Here is a 14479-nt window from a genome sequence, read left to right as displayed (position 1 = left end):
AGATGTTAAATAAGCTAATTTCCCAAAATGTTGGAGTTCCCCTTTAAGTATGCCTTCAGTGTCTCCCATAGTAAGGAAGCTGAGATCCCAGGCGTCTTATTGATATCCAAAAAAAAATCTATCTGCTTGGAAATAAAAGTAACAAAATCTTCGTTCGATAACAAACTAGTATTCAGTCGCCAGGGTGGTCGGGTGTTATCACATCCCCTAATTTGCAGTTCCATTATAACTGGAGTGTGGTCCGATATGACAATAGCATCATATGAGCAAGATAATACTGATGAGATGAGCCGATTGTCGATCAAGAAATAATCAATACGAGTGAAGGTGTGATGAACATGAGAGAAGAATGAGTATGCTCTGCTAGATGGGTTGTGAAAACACCAAGGGTCTGAAAGTGAAAACTCTTCCATAAAAGATTGAATGGTTTTAGCAGAGCTTGAAAGTACTGCATTTCTGTTAGATGAGCGATCCAATGATGGATTAAGCCAGCAATTGAAGTCCCCTCCTAATATCAGATAATGTGTGGAGAGGTCAGGTATCGAAGAGAACACGGATCTAAAAAATGAGCTATTGTCCCAGTTAGGGCCGTAGATATTAAGCATAATCACTGGGGTGCCACAGAGCTTTCCAGTTACCAGCACAAATCTACCATTTGGGTCAGAGAGAACATCTGAGCAAATAAAATGTATTGATTTGTGGATTAAAATTGCCACACCTCTAGCTCTGCTCTGAAATGATGAGTGGTACACTTGGCCAACCCATCGTTTACGTAGTCTCAGGCCTGTACACTGCGATGATATGATCGCGAATTGCCCCTTTAATTGGCCGTTGCGATTGGTAAATATTATCTGGGGGCGGGCTTGCGAGTAGTGCTTTCAAGCCTTGCATTCGCATTTCACTCCTAAATTATCCAAGGCGTGTGATGACGCCACTCACGCGAGCTGTCAGTGCGACACAATGTCGTGGTGCTATGAAAGAATCTGTCGGCATGAATGAACTTACTGCGATCACCGATAGCCTGAGTGAAAAAAAAGATTTGCGTGTGGAGTGAATCTAGGTCACGCTATATACTTGGTACTTGTAGTCTATCGTGCGATTAAAGACCATGTCCCTATCTGCGTAGTCTATACATCCAACACCAAATCCCATAATTCCTAGCAAAACGAAACTGAATGTGGCCTCTCTTCCTTTCAATATGGACTATTGCATCGCCAAAGAAGCACCTCATTTCAATACATTTAAGATACAAATTTAGCTCTGCAAGAACAACGGAGTGGATATCAGTCCATCTTATGACAACCGCGTCCGATGTGGAGAGATGATAAGATGATGATGATTGACGTGATGATGTGATGATTGATTGACGGGGACACGGACACTTCTAACGTTCAGGTTCAGCCATGCATTAGGTGAGTAGTAGTAGTAGCCCACTATTAGGACGCTTAAATTTATAAAATATCAACCTATCTATCTATCTAATAATGAGACAATATGCAAATAAGATAATACTAATAATTGTCACGGTGTCCCCGTATATGAAATGAAAGTGGCTTGCAACTTTACTGGCTGTCACAAACTGTTTATTTCTCGTTTAGCATAGTATTACATTCCACTTCTATAAACAATCAAAGTCCTACCGTAAGAGCCTCATACGGGTCAATTAAACCTTTTTGATTAGTCTTTCCTTCGAGCTAAGTTGGACTGAACATTTCACTGTCAAAAGCGCAAATGTAAATAAGGTTGCGTGGCAACACGGTTTTCAAAATAAAGGTCACATATACAAATACCTCTCAATTCTTACTAAAAAAAGTCCCGGATATACATAAACATTAATTGGCATAGATCTCTATAAACGGCCCAACACATTGATCACTTTAGGCACACACTGAAACCAGTAACATCACAAATATGAAGCAGGTAATTACCCATACAAATAATAAACCTTTCATGGGGTTATTTACAATAATAATTCATTTGATTTCTAAAGCACTTTTCATTGTGAAACAAATGTATGCAGAGTTTCTTGTCCTCCTGATTAATGCAATGGTGTGTGTGTGTTGTGGTGATCTCATTCAAGGAGCACTACACAAGCGCGCGCACACACACACACACACACACAGTTTGTTGTTTTTGTTCTATTAGTGATTTACACACTTTCTCGGTTGGTTCATTATAAAAGATACAAACCTGAAAACAAACGCACTTAAATGTTAAATAAAAGGACCACAGTAATGAGGCAGGAGGAACATATTTTTTTAATAATGGTAAAATTGTTATTTAAAAATGTGCCCCTAAAAAATATTTTTTGCCCCTAAATGTCTCATTTAGGGGCAAGTGTGCCACTAGTGAAAAAGCTTAGCGTACAGCCCTGAGTCTGGTATAATCAGATAGCTTGAAATGAGTTTCCTGAAGGAAAGCTATATGAACCCCCAAATTCTGAAGATGCCCCAGTACTTTACTACGTTTGATTGGCTGATTTAAGCCCTTACAATTCCAACTAGTAAATTTGACCACTCCTCCAATCTGCTGTGAGGTTTTAGGTTGAGTCATAGACTGGTGTTGAGTGTACAATGAGTAACATCGAAAAGTATGTCCTATTAGGACGACATGACATTATTACATAATTATGTTGCAACCTTCGTCTATCAAGCAAACAATTATATAAATATTTATATGTAGTTGATAGAGACAAAGGCAGAATTCGACTTAATTAAGCATGTTTAATTAAGACATATTTTTATATGGGTCGGGACACTTTAAAAAAGCAGCACAATGAACACAAATCTGTCCGACATAGTCTTAAATAACAAACGGCATTGCTTCGCTTCTTCGTCGACATGTCTGCTGCACATGTCCTTGTTGTTTTCAACACAGATAATCTCCACGTGCTTGTTGTAGAGAGGTGGAGTCGATGCGCCGCTTACTTTCGTTTCATTGGAATGGAGGCGGGAAGGCGCCGCTTACTTTCGTTTCATTGGAATGGAGGCGCATTATTTTTTTTATTTTTTTTACTTCGATTTTTTTTTCAAAGCTTGTGCCATCGAACAAAGCTTCGAAGTATTTAAGACAGCCCTAAAATGTGATATAAATCAGGGTATGAATGCGATATCAACAAACCCTTCTGTAAATACCTTCAGAACATAGATATGAATAGAACTGGAAGGTTCGGTGTATGTGAGTGCTACTGAAGTGGAGATTTCTGGCTCGGCGTATCAGGAAAAACTCATTAAAACAATTTTTTGGGAAAACGCCTTCAAAGTTCGGTATTGTAAAATGCCATACATTTTTTTTGAAACAGCTATTTACAAACACAATACCTAATCAAACCATTAGTAATTGACAACCTAAACACATGCCTGATAACTGAATAATAATAATAATAATTATGTTATTGAACTGAACAGAACTACACACAGGCTACAAACAGTGTAGTACATTGTAGTACCCCCTAATAGGCAAAACATATTTGAATAGATATATAAAGAGCGACGTCTATAGCAGCGGAATACGTTTATTTTGTACATTATCTAACGTTAACACAAACCTAAACTAACGTTACAACTAACCTAAAGTTAGTTTAGGTTCGTGTTAATGTTAGATAATGTACAAAATAAACGTATTCCACTGCTATAGACATCGCTCTTTTATTTTGAAAGTTTGATGTAAACAAGAAGAAAGTCTTTCTCTGGTCTGCATCCCCTTAACAATTGTATGTATTGAGCTGTACTGTACTGTACCCATTCTGCAATCTGTTAAAGTTTTCAATCAATCAATCAAAGCTAACGTTAGATCCACTCCTAGCAGCCTGTTGATGTAGCCTCAGAAAGCTAACGTTAGATCCACTCCTAGCAGCCTGTTGATGTAGCCTCAGAAAGCTAACGTTAGATCCACTCCTAGCAGCCTGTTGATGTAGCCTCAGCAAGCTGACGTTGGCTACTCCTAGCAGCTCTCTCTCTCTCTCTCTCTCTCCCCCTCCCTCTCTCTCTGCCCCCTCCCTCTCTCTCTGCCCCCTCCCTCTCTCTCTCTCTCTCTCTCTGCTAACAATCCTGATTCGATTATTGAACCTATTTCATTCCAAAGGAATATATTGATGGACATTAGCTAATAGCTATAGTATCAGAATATTTTTTTAATTTTTATTATTATGTTTCAACAACGACAAAAAAAAAGCCAGCGGTGGACCGACATAACAAACGCTGTGACTGTTTACTTGTGTAAGGACATGGTTCCTTTTGAAACTGTCGATAGAAAGGGCTTTAAAGACATGGTCAAAACACAATCCAAGATATGCATTACCTGCCAGCACACTTGAGAAAAGGTTTTGCATTTTCTATTGCAGTTTTGCACTAAATGTTTTTAAAATACCTCTGTACTATGTGAAATATGTCCTAGTAATACAAGAATACAGTAATAGCTGCCATACCAGTGTTTTACCCCTTCAGACGCATTTATATAGACATTTTAAGATAAATGAATATACCGTGATATATACCGTTATGTGCCTATTGTTAAAATAAATAATTATTTAAAAAATATATATTATTTATTTCCTAATCATTTGAATGGTGTCTTTATGGCAATAACAACTATAGACGGAAAAAAGTTATTTGTACTCTCACAAATGCTCCCCATTATATTTTGAGGTCGCACAGATTCAATTTCGGGAGCATATTCAAAACAGTCGCAATTTCGAGCCCTGTGAATTAGGGGTGCCACATTCACAGTCACAGATGGGAGATTGGGTCCAGGACCACCAGCAGCAGATGACTACTGCCTACCAAAGCGCAGGGCAGAGGTTGGGAGGAGTGGCAGCACAGCGAAAGCGCATCTATGATCGCAGAGCAGGTATACCACAGATGTTACCAGGGGAACGTGTATGGGTACGAAATAGGAACAGACAGGGACATGGGAAGCTGGGCACATGGTGGGACCCCCAGCCATTTGTAGTGTTGGGGACACTGGGGGATGCTGGGGTGATCTACCGCATTCGACCAGAGAAAGGAGGGATGGAGCGGACGATTCATCGTAATGCATTGGAAACGTGTGTAGCCCCTAGGCAGTCCCCAGCGGGACCTGAACAGGTACCGGCGTCAAGCCCAATGAGACCCGTAGTACCCTAATGCTATGGGTTTTTCCGATTCCGGGGGACCCTGTTGGCCCTCGACGCTCGGATCGAGCCAACCTGGGAAACCCACCTGTCAGGTACAGAGATGTGTGAAAGCCGTTGCAAGGGACTGCTAACGAAAAAGTGGCGGGGAGTGTGACAGGTGTCAGAAATGTTCTTTTTTCTTTTTGTTGTTTTGCCTAACACTCTTATTTTGTTTTTACCTAACTTTGTAGTATTAGTTATTAGTTATTATTTTATATTAGTTATAGGAAAGGCACGGGTCAGCGCCATTGTTCGGGATAGAGGCGTCTCGACTTGACAGTGCTGGTGAACGGAGAGGAACGTGAGGAAGTGAGTTACCGACGGCGGAGGGGTAGAGCTGGAGCAGACGAGGCGACCGGAGGGTGTCAGCAGATACACTACATCGTACTCTTTAGTCGTTAGCTTTTTACTACCTGTACCTCCCCTCCCCCATGCTGCTATGATGCCTGAATTTCCCCAAGGGGATCAATAAAGGAATATCTTACTCCTGATCTACGGAGCGACCGTGTTAAACCGGTCACGTGTGTAAGTATTGCATTAATGGCGTACTGTCCATTACCAACACCTGCTGTATACATTTACCATTGCCTACCTGTGTTAGTATGCAGTTTGTAGTAGTACAGCTACTGTGTGTGCAGCACATGGGCTATGGCGTCCTCCGTGGACCTGTTGGGGCGATATGCAAATGAGTTTTGTGTTTTAATTCCGTTATTACACATTCTGAGGTATTGATGAACAACTGGGATATTGGTGAAGATGACGTAAGAAAGGAAAAAAGGGCAGAAACACTTTCGCCTAGGTCTAGGACATTCTTTGACAATAGGCTTGTTCGAGATGGGATAGGCGGACGCAGATCTGCGCAGGTTTTACTACTGCCTCGCCAAGCGCGTTGCATGACGGTTAGAATGTTGTCCGACTTGCTCTGAAAATCTTACGAGGCGAGGCGAGGCGCGGAACTCCCGCGGGAGCGAGCCGCGCACAGCCTTCAGAGCGAGGCTCCCAGTCCACAGTACCTCTCAGCCGGCTGCTCCCGGCTGGGAAGCGACTTGCTACGGTCGCGCAAAGCGCCTATTGGCTCAGAAAAGTTGTCAGTCACCAGCCACGTGACAGCCAGGGAGTTATGAGACGTTTGATTGATTGATTGAAAACTTTATTATGTTATGCGTTATCAGTAGCGGCTGCTGGTTCTCTCTCCACTAGGGGCGCTATACCAAAACATTTTGCAAACATGTACAGTACCACGCAACCGACTCATGGCAAGACGTGAGCGATTCGACTCACGCTCACGGCAATGAATCGGCTCTTATGAACGAGTCGCTCAGCTGTTACTACAACAACACACAACCAGTCAAATAAAGTATAGTCTAATTCACAACTTGAAACACAATATATAAATAGAAAAGTTAGAAACAAAACTCGCTCCGTCTCCAAACACACGCAGATCTCTCCCTCTCTCCTTCTCTCTCTCACACACAGCGCGACGTGGAATCGATTCGTTACACAATCAGACCTATTATATACCAAGAATAACTTCAGTATGAGTACAGGGCTGTACACATATTTTGCATATTGTTAAACGAGCCAAGGCTAGCTATTAAACTATCGATATGAATCGAAAATCTGGGGCCCTGATGTAAACAAGACAAACGTCTTTCTCTGGTCTGCATCCCCTTAACAATTGTGTGTATTGAGCCGTACTGTATTGTACCCATTCTGCAATCTGTTAATAAAGTTTTCATTCATTCATTCATTCAAACATAGACGATATTGAACAAGCCATAATCCACGTATTTTCAATCCAAAAGAAAGAGAGAGAGAGAGAGAGAGAGAGAGAGAGAGAGAGAGAGAGAGAGAGCGAGAGCGAGAGACTCACTATTTAGTTGACACGTCCAGGGCAGGAGGCAGGGAGCGAAATTTACTTTTTGACTCACCGGCCAGTGGCGGGTAGATGGGAAGAATCTACCCGCCAAGCATATTTCTTACCCGCCAACTTTTTTTTGATAAAATTTTTTTTTATTATTATTATTTTATATAGATTTTTTTTTTAATAAAATATATATATTATATAATCATACTTGTGATTGTGTTATCTGCGAGACATCGCCACCTCGCTGTCTGCAAACAGCTCCACTGTCTGTGTGTATACTCGAGTGGCCTCCAGCTCCAGCAAGGATTCTCCGGGGGTGCAGCTGGACCCTAAACGCTACATTCAGCATGCAAAATAATTCTCCGGCGCTGCACCTGGACCCTAGTCAGCAGCCCTCACTCATGCGATGTAAACCAGGGACTCGAATACGCATGTTGTTGTTGTAGCCTTGTAGGACATTGATGCCAAGAGCTAGGCCTGCCACGATAACAAATTTTGCTGGGCGATTAATTGCCCCCGAAAATATCACGATAAGCGATATTATTGCGACCGGTTAAAAAAAAATTGAGAAATTTATTTCCCAAAACTTTTATTTTGAAGCCCACCGCTCCGTCTTTTCCGGTTTAAGACTTTTATTTTGAAGCCCACCGACCGGACCGGAAGTATTGTTGCGATTATCCTAGCCGACAACTTGTCTCGTCTGGTTGTGTTTTTTAGTTTTAACGTTAGCTACTAACGTTAGATGCAGCTACTACAGGCAATCAACGATGAGGAGGACGCGTCAAAGCCGTATATAATAGAATAGCTGTGGTGCGTAGGCACTGCAGCACGACTCGAAAACGACCCGTTATAATAAATTAATTCATGTTTAACTTGTCCCCGTCTCCAGTGCTTTGACTAGCCCCACCCGTTCATTGTAAACAATGATGCATGTAATTGTATTAACGTTATTCTGTGTTATTCTAACGTTACACTACAAATAACGCTACTTGGTTAAAAGGAGCAACACTATTGAGAAATGTAGGTAAGCTAAATATGTGGCGTTGCTACTGCCCCACGGAGCTCCCGTGCTGTGCTCTGTAGTAACGCCAGCGGCCAACCCACACGGAGAGTGACTGACAAGGGGCACTGGTTCCGCCTCATTAAAACAAACGCGCAAATAGCAATTAATCGCGCCCGTCAAAATCATTGCATTCATTTTAATTATCGCGGCAATTAATCGATTTATTGCTTATCGCGGCAGGCCTAGAGCTATCTGTAGCTACTGCTGGATGGCGTTGGGACAACGCCTCAGTGAACTATTTAGTTTACTGCGACATTTCGTAGTGACTAGTTACCTAGCCAACGGAGGTATTATGCACTGGACTATTGCTGGAGGATTTGTTGATGTCGGGAGCTATCCGTAGCTAGCCAGCTGGATAACGTTACACAATGCCTCGTGTATTAAACTAAGTGAATAGTTGACTGGGTCATTTTGTAACGGTAGCTAACGTTATCTCACGAAGGTCCCACACTGACTAGACTAACGTCACGGTGAGGCAATAGCCTCTGTTTACATGCAGGCATTAGCAGCAGCAGCAGTGCTAACTAAAATCACGGTGACTCGGAGGCAATAGCCTCTGTTTACATGCAGCAGCAGCAGCAGTGCGCGGTGCGCGCTTCATGTCTGCTGAGACAGCGAGTGAGAACTCCGCTAAAGAATTGGATCATGATTTTCGGTTTTCACATGACTATTTGATTGCCCGTCACACGGCGCTCAGACGTCTCAGTGGGAGGCGCCAAACGTAAAAACTGAGCGCAAATGGCGGGTGGCGCTCTCTAGTTTCGGTCCCTGGCAGGAGGGCTTGCCTTGATAAAGTGTATAATCCACTGTTGATGTATTCCAGACCACTGTCCACTGTGTCCAGACTGCATCCGCCATATAGCTTGTTAGCCAAGTGTTAGCTTGTTAGCAGTTAGCACCACACAAGTTTCAAGTTCAAGTTTCTTTATTAGTTGACATGCAAAGATACAGAATACCTTCACATGGAATGCTTTTTTCTGTTATGCTCCTATGAGGATCATAGGACGCTTGGATCATACACATACAGCTCATTACAGTAATATTCCACAATTATTACATTTTAGATAGTAATAATGGTACAGAGCCTTGAGACAAACATATGCATATTCACCACCGCAAACAGACTGGCAGCCGTCATAGGCAGCGCCATTTACGGAAGGAGGGGGGAGTGGGTTGGGGTTGTTACAGGGCTGTAGGGGGGGGGGGGGGGGTACTTCATTCCTTTGTCCATTTCCGCGTCAAACAGACTGCAAACTACCTGGCGTTCTATCGCCATGCTCTAAGACAAACTCTAACCTTAACCAACTTTGAAAGAGTGCCTAAGCTTAACAGTCTAAAGAACTTGCAGTCACGGCACGCTCTAAGACAAACAGCTGCATCTCACAACAACACAACTATCTCTACCACCAATGGACCAACCTAGGAATAAGCTAGAATTGGAACATTAGAAATTGGATTCGGCCAATCAGAGATCGTCCCTGTGAAATTCTGCTACGGAAAAAAATACTGGCGTCGGCCAATCAGAGAGCGTCTCCGCGAAATGCGGCTACAGAAATTCTTGACGCTACTGGCTAGACCGCTTCAAATCGCGCCCGGATTCCAACATAATAGTCATATTTCAACGCACAACGCGTTACGCACTGATTGGCTGCGACGGATACAGCGATCAAACCGTGACGCGCACTCAGAGCGCTATCGCGTCTAGCCCGGGCCGAGAAATACAAAAAAAGAATAAAAAAAAAAGAAAAGTGAGTCACTTCCTGTTCAAGAAAACGAGTATTTTATTTTTTATATAATAACGTTATATTGTGCATTGGAAACACAAACATACTTAACATGAGTAAATATTATTAATTTTAAACATGTTTATATTATTTATAGGGCTATAAAACAAAACTAAAAACTTATTTTTCTTCTTCTCTCATATAACCAGGGTAGGGCCTGAGGGGGGGGGCGGCGCCCGAGCGCCCCTAGTGGCGAGCCGCCACTGTGCGTTATCATCATATCATCATGATAAACTTCAAGCTGTCAGACACACACACACACATACATACACACATGCGTCGTCTGTTTTGCCTCAATACTTACATATATAATTATGTTTTGCCTCAATATACACAGTATACATATATATATTGATGCAAAACAGAATTATTCAGCAGTGTGTTGTGTGTGCGTGTGGCCAGGAGCGCGCAACAAGATGGTATACATTATGGTATATGAATAGTATATTCCACTATAGCAGTATATGGTGTGCTGTACATTTGAATCTGATCTAATTTTGCCATCGCATTGTAATGAGCTGGACAGGTGTGTAATGTGTGTGGTGACGTGAAAGCGTATCTGCCATGCGAGACTAGGCGAGAGGCTCTCCGCCTTTTTAACTCCTCCCCCGGCTTCACTCGGCTACTCTAGTCTACTTTCGAGGCGAACCGAAATCCATCTCGAACAAGCCTAGTGTTACAGCCTATACCGTTTTTGTGTTTTAATTCCGTTATTACACATTCTGAGGTATTGATGAACAACTGAGGTATTGATGAAGATGAAGTAAGAAATGAAAAAAGGGCAGAAACACTTTCGCCTAGGACATTCTTTGACAATGTTACAGCCCAAACACTAAAAAGATCCAGGCGGAATGCTATAATGGTAGGTAACAAAGGGTTGCTAACTAGCTTAGCATAGCTAACACTTGGTGTCGAACTGTATGGCGTGGGCTATGTCCAAACAATAGCCTGTGAATAAACCTGACTGAATCCCGTGAATACCGTGTGGACACTCGACTCCCTGCTGGCGAGGTCGCTACAGAACTACATGTAAACATTTGGCATTTTTTACAATTAAACTGGGATTCAACTTCAAGGTTCCTTTCGAGCGCCGCTGCTGCAAGGAGGAGCAATAAGAGGAAAACAATGTAAACATAATTGTACTTACAAGTTACAGATGTTGTGGTGTCCACAGTCTGATCTCTGTTTCCACAAGAAGAACGTGTTGATCCAGATGTGAAGTCTTGGTCCAATACAGTTCAGCCACAGAGGCTTTACTAGTGACGTGTCATTTGAAGGGAGGCTTCAACATAGATATCGAGTAATCCAGGAAGCGGAGCGGGGCTCGTGTTGATGACGTATGCTGACGTTCTCCCATAGATATCTATAGAACACTAGATAGCTTAAGGCGGAGTCACCAGCGTCACTGAACCGCCGCCATCTTGCTCCAGTTAGCCTTGAGTGAGAGTGAGTGAGCTGCACAGACAAAAATACTCATAACTCGCTGAAATATTGACGGATTTACAAACGGGTTGGTTTGCTATAAACATCAAAGATGTAGTTATGATACTGCATACTTATAAAAAAAAAATGTTTAAAGATGTTTTTTTTTTACAAACCGCTATCATACACACACACACTTTATAATTTGTTCCTCAACATTATATAGACAGGTAATGTTTTGTAAACTAATGTTACATCTAGAATGGAATGAATACATCAAGTATGCATCGGCAAAGATCGTTAGCTCAAAGCTAATCTGGCCCGTTTATCAACTTCCTGTCTTTTAGAAATATGTTTTTATAGTGAAAATCATTACCAAAACGTCCGGAAAAACCTCACGGGAGCATTATAGACTGTCATACAAATGTACAAATGCTATAAGGTGGCAATAAATGCACTATAAACAATACTTTGATTGATTGATTGATTTTTGAACTTTATTAACAGATTGCAGAATGGATACAGTACAGTACAGCTCAATACATACAATTGTTAACACTTTGCCTGCCACACACGAGAATACTCGGGTTTATTTATAGGTGGTTGAAAGCCACTCACGAGATTTCTCGGAATTATTTTATTTATTTATTTTTAGCGATCTGAAATCATATTGCATCACCCGAGCCTACCCGAGTATAGCCGAGCGGCGCCGGCGATCATTGTGGAAAAAAGCGCCCCCTGTCGTCTCCCAGATGACATAAGTGATTTTGGAATGGACTCAATGAAAATGAATGGGGAAAAAAATCCGGTACTCCACATTTTCCAGTCCACTGATGCAGCCGGGGTTACCACAGTTCATTCTGGATCCTCTGAGCCCCGCGGATCATCGAGTACTACTGTATCGCGTTGGATCCATACACGTATCGATTTTTTCGAATGGTGATCAGGAATTGGAATATACCAGTTGGATACTGTTAGGGTTTGTAACCGACCTCAAACGCAACGGCACAGAGAGGAAGTTCAGAGTTAGCCAAAGCAAGGGCGCATTTATTTACAGAGTCACAAGATGGAATGAAGTACAGCAATCGAAACAAACGGGGAATCTGGCATGTGAAGAGTGTTGCGGCTCTGCAGATACTCCCAGTAGGTAGTGGTGAGGAATTGGCTAGTGACGTTGAAGCGGCTCTGCAGATCCTCCCAGCTTTCACTCCCGGTGGAAACGGAGAGAGAGAGAAATCAGAGTTAGCCCAACGCACACACAGAGGCAGAGAGGTGACTGATCCAGTATAAATCCAAGTGACTTGATCTTCGGTGTACCACACACAAGTTAGCAGAGTCCAGAGAAAAAACAATACGGTATCTTCAGTGTTAATCTAACACAAAAATTAGGTGAGTCCAGTACAAACAAAAACGGGATCTCTTCGGTGTTCACCAAACACACAAAAAACTGATAATCCAAAAGACAGTTTCCAAAAACTCACCAGAGCGCAACGCGAGAAGCGGGCAGATTACGAGGCGTAGCTCCGAACGGGGAACCAGGTTCTCCACAGCAGTTCTCCACAAAAGATCCTGGAGAGCAAAAAGACAGAGCAACAACGACGGGGAAGGCAGGTATATGCAGGTGTAATTCAAAACGACCCAACATCGATAGTAAGGGGGTCTGAGCATATAAAAGCCTTCAGGGGCGCTAATTACAAGCTGTGACAGCTGCGGGATGAGATTGATACTTGCTCCAAAAGCGTGTGGCGGGGAAAGCACCAATCAAACACGGCACCTTAAGGAACGGAGCGCGTGGCGGGGAATGCATTAATCACATAGTACCTTAAAGGAACGGAGCGTGTGGCAGGGAGCGGACCAAAACCTCACAGATACCATCTGATGTCAGGTAAGGACTCTATGTTATCAGTGTTAGGATAATCAGAGTAAGTTTGATGAAGTTATAAGCTGTTTTGTGAAATGTCTTCTTTCGGTTTCACTGTAAAAGTCCGAGAGGAAATCAACAGGGCGATTATCCGTGCGCGGCCGTAATGTGCTTGCGTGCACGTATAATATTGATCATCTAGCGTTTATTTGAAAACTATTCATAAAAAGGCCGACGAATATCAACGTTGTGGAATATTCCAGTAAAGGACGATTTTCGGGAGCTCCAGTAGCTCACCACGTACCGCGAGTGCTATTTCAGCGCCGTGGACAACCGTGCTCGTCACGGATCTGGGGCTGAGCGAGTTCGAATCCCGGACTGCAGCCGTGCCTTTCCCAGAGTGTCTTCCCCCCCATCTGAACCCTTTCAGCCTGCTTCTGTCGGTCGAACTTGACCAAGTATAAATGCGATAAACGTATAAAAGAGCCAGGGAAATGGCCAAAGTAAAAAAAAAAAAAAAAAAAAAAAAGGACGATTTTCATAGAATGCTCCAGAATGGGCTGTTTTTTATTTAAAAACGGGGGCTTTTCTAAATGCTCTGAAACGGAAACGACGCGATAAAAAAACAATCTGCCTTGACAGCACTGACTGGAAAATAGTCTTTGATAATGCGATGGGCAGATTAGACACATAGCCATAATTTAAAACATAGATTAGGCGATATTAACGTTAACATTGGCGCCGATGGTGGCATTCAGCCGGTAAAAAGGAAAACCAGGCGTGGCGCTCAAAGTGTTAAGGGGATGCAGACCAGAGAAAGACTTTCGTCTTGTTTACATCAGGGTCCCCCATTTTCAATTCAAGTTTCAAGTTTCAAGTTTCTTTAATAGTTGTCATACAGAAGTACAGAATACTTTCATACAAAATGCTTCTTACTGTTACGCTCCAGAGACTGTGCTAGACAAGATAGTATCAAATAACATAGTATCGCATGTAAATTAGAAGTAGAAAATGAGGTCACAGTGTTCAGTATAGACATATGTACAATGTTCGATGCAGAATAGACGTAATCATATGACATACACGACATAGACAGTACTGCTACATCTATACATTTATGACATACCAGATTTGCAAATACAGTACTGTTTGTGATATAAAAATAGTCTAGAAAAGATACATTTGACGTAGAAACTGTACATTGGAGGAGGTTGGGTAGGTGGGGTGGGGTTGAGTGGGTGGGGGGGGGGACTGTACATTGTAGGTGGTTGGGTGGGTGGGGGGGGGAGGGGTTGGGTAGGAGGGGTGGGTGGGTGGGTGGGGGACACAC

The 14479-nt window shown here is 42.6% G+C and overlaps 1 protein-coding gene across 1 annotated transcript in view; it reads right to left on the bottom strand.

Annotated features, from left to right (window-relative positions):
- Window positions 1-11103, bottom strand: part of LOC311246049 (uncharacterized protein) — a 71068-nt gene extending 59965 nt beyond the window's left edge. Inside the window, exons 1-2 of the mRNA XM_084336120.1 lie at window positions 11014-11103; window positions 5745-5818 (exon numbers count right to left, since the gene is read on the bottom strand). The gene's annotated coding sequence lies outside the window, so the exon portion shown is untranslated. The remainder of the gene's footprint in view (window positions 1-5744; window positions 5819-11013) is intronic.
- Between the last annotated feature and the right edge of the window lie 3376 nt (window positions 11104-14479).

The sequence above is a fragment of the Notolepis coatsorum genome (assembly GCF_963971535.1).
Source record: "Notolepis coatsorum genome assembly, chromosome: 1".
Classification (NCBI taxonomy): Eukaryota; Metazoa; Chordata; class Actinopteri; order Aulopiformes; family Paralepididae; genus Notolepis; species Notolepis coatsorum.
The sequence above is the reverse complement of the archived record's forward strand: the minus strand, read 5'-3'. Positions and strand labels throughout refer to the sequence as shown.